The 3,213-nt window shown below is 31.5% G+C and overlaps 1 protein-coding gene across 1 annotated transcript in view; it reads left to right on the top strand.

The window, feature by feature from the left end:
* The window catches only part of mon2 (MON2 homolog, regulator of endosome-to-Golgi trafficking), a 57,664-nt gene that overhangs the window by 726 nt on the left and 53,725 nt on the right, over nucleotides 1–3,213 (top strand). The window lies entirely within an intron of this gene.

Here is a 3,213-nt window from a genome sequence, read left to right as displayed (position 1 = left end):
GTGTGTGTCTGTGTCTGTGTGTGTGTGTGTGTGCACATATAATACACATGTGTAGACATATATCTGTATGTATATGCATGCTTGATATATGTGCGTCGTGGGAACTGTCAAGGGCTTGACTTGACTGAATGTACATGTATGCACATGTAAAATTAAGTACTGTTTTATTTATAATATATCTTAATATATAATATATAATGCAATGCACTTGTAAAAATATATAGAAATATATAAATAATTTATATATAATGTATCTTAATATTTGATAGCATAATTAGGGAATTCAGTACAATTTTAATGTACATTTGGGCCTACATTTAAAATTAGATACATTTTTATTTTAATTAAAATTGAAGTAAAATAAGATACAAATTGGCCAATATTTATTCCTATGCCACACATAAAAATAGTTTTTTAAAAAGCCACAGTGTTAAGAAAGACAGATTTATAATAGGCTACATATGTGCACATCATGTAAAAAAATATATACAAATTTCGGGCTGCCCTCGACTAAAGTTTTTTCTGGTCGACTAGTAGTCGTTCATTTTAAGCATTAGTCGACTATTAGTCGCACTTTTATTAATAAACCATATAAATCATAATAATGAGCATTTCATTGCCTACATAGCTTAATAAGCGCTCAAGCACACGCAAAAAAAGGCTTGCCGCAGCGCACCGGCAAATATAATAATTATGAATGTGTTAGGGAAAAACAGCAAGTACACTGCATTAACGTTTTAACAATTTATTGTTACACTAGTGCTTTCGGTTTAAGAGATGAAGTCGGCGACACTGACTCGTCTCCGCAGTATGCGCCTGTATGCATGTTTCATACGGATTACGTAAATCTGAGAATATTTGTTTTCTATTTGAATTGGTCCATTTAAAAGTTTCACACTCTATAGATATATTTTTCATGTCTGTAATAAGGCAAGAATACACGGAGTTTCGAAGTGACGCGCTCGAGTTCACAGAGACCGAGACGGCAGAAAGCGCATCCTGTTTGCGTACATTATTTTACAAAAGCGCAACGTTTTGTTGTTATTCTGAGTGCGCACGAATAAACGTAGAGTCTTTAGAGATACGAAAGATGCATTGCTCTTATCTGTATAACCAAAAATGAAGTATGGCGAAGTGTTAGGCTAACATTAGATTGAGCTGCCATGTAAAGTTGCTACTACATACATATTTCAGATGATAAGCCATATTTGAGGTCGATGAATGTTAGGTGAGCGTATGTCCTGCCCGATGTACTATATTACCACATAGACCAGCCGTTAACGATTTGTCCGTCACGGACTGCGAAAAAAAAAAAAACGATACCCAACCCTAATTGTTACTGTAAGTGTCACGTCAAACATCTGAATGCAGATTCAGGTCACAGAGCACTGATTAAACTCTCACTTCAGTGAGTGAATGAATCACGTGATGAATTGAGCTGTTTTACTGTTTTATGAATGGCTCTTACACTCTACACTGAGCTAATTTGACCTTTTTTATTGCACAATATGATTGTCTATTAATTTTTTTTAACGCAATGAATTTAAAGTTGTAATAGAGGTCATAGTTTCTTATAACTAGGCAAGTTTTATTTTTTTCTGATGTGGCGCTTGAAATGTGTGTTGTTGAAGTTTGTTTGTTGTCCTTCAGAATCGTATAAAACCAATATTTCCGTCTTTAAAAATGTGATTGGAAAAAAAACGTGTTTGAAGTTGTTGTTAAATAGCTAATTAATACTTCTTAGTTAGACTAATGAACTATATTATTTATTAATATATATCTTTAAATGCTGCTATATTATCATATACAACTTTTTTTTCTTTATTCATCTGGAAATTATTACAGATGAGTGAATCTCACAGAAAGTCCAAATCATATTTCACCTCAAAATCAACAGAAGAAAAAAATGGAGTCTGTTGTGTGACATTTTTTAATTTAAAATTAAATTATTGTTTTGAGCAGTCACATTTTTATGATAATTTTCTCCCATACTCTAGCACATATTCTCTATAATGGCAGCACAATCGGCCAATGCCGATTAATTTAAAAATGCCAAAAATCGGCCGATTAATAGACCAATTAATCGACCAATCGGTCGACCTCTACTATTAATTTTATTTTTATTATTATTATTTTTAACTTTGTTTTTTTTTTCTAAAATTATTTTCTTATTTTTTGTATTATTTGCATAGAGCATTAATTTTGTTTAACATTATTATTAATTTTAAGTAATGTTTTTGTTTTATTGCCAATATTTAATTATTTTATTATATAAATTATTTATGTATAGTATTATTTTTATTATTTTTACTTTAGTTTTTTTTTTTTTTTTTTGTAATTTCAAATATTTTCATTAGGCCATGCTTAGTACTTTTTAATTTATTATTTACTTAGGTTTTTCTTAATCAGCTAAAAATAAATAAATAATAATATTAAATAAAAATATATCTAATACATTATATTTTATTATATTTTTAAATATTTACATTTTTATAAAAAAATAAATGAAAAATTTAATATAATTTCTTATTTGTTCCTTTTGTTTTAGGGGTGCACTATGAGCTGGACTTATACGGTTTGATGAGCTGTACACAGATACTGTGAGAGCTAACTTTCTGAGTCTCTGTTTTAGTATTTTATAGCAGTTGACTTTAACCGGATGGATTTCCGTCTGTCTCTCCCTCAGGCGACTGTATTCATGATCCACGTTTAGTCAGACGCCGTTTCGCTCGCTTATAAAGCAGGGCTCAGCGTGTAACTAATGCTGTGCTGTAGGGCTGTCAAAATGGCTGAAAAACTAAATTCGTATTTTGTAGTTAAATATTATTAAAATTCGAATTATATTTGAGATATGTTTTTTTTTTCAAAGTTAAACCTGCATTAATTTTACATGGCTTTCTAAACATGTGGCTCTTTTGTGCGAGACGCGAGTGCAACTGTGATAGATGTCCCTCTAGAAAATTTGCGAAATATGCGTTCTGTGTAAACGGCTTGGTTTCAGTTTTGACGTAAACAAGATCTCCGCATTAATGTTCTCTTTTTCCGCAGTATTTGTAATTAACAACGCAGCAGCGCCGCATCTAGTGGCTTCAACTGGATAGGCTGACAAAAATATTATAATGCAGTGACACTTACATCGTCATCGCATCTCGTGCGCCGCTGATAAGGCTGCACACCTAAAATTCGAATGCAACGTTTTTGCATTCGAATGTG

This window comes from Sinocyclocheilus rhinocerous, unplaced genomic scaffold (assembly GCF_001515625.1).
Source record: "Sinocyclocheilus rhinocerous isolate Xijiao unplaced genomic scaffold, SAMN03320098_v1.1 scaffold2966, whole genome shotgun sequence".
Classification (NCBI taxonomy): domain Eukaryota; kingdom Metazoa; phylum Chordata; class Actinopteri; order Cypriniformes; family Cyprinidae; genus Sinocyclocheilus; species Sinocyclocheilus rhinocerous.
This window is presented reverse-complemented; position numbering and strand designations above follow the sequence as displayed.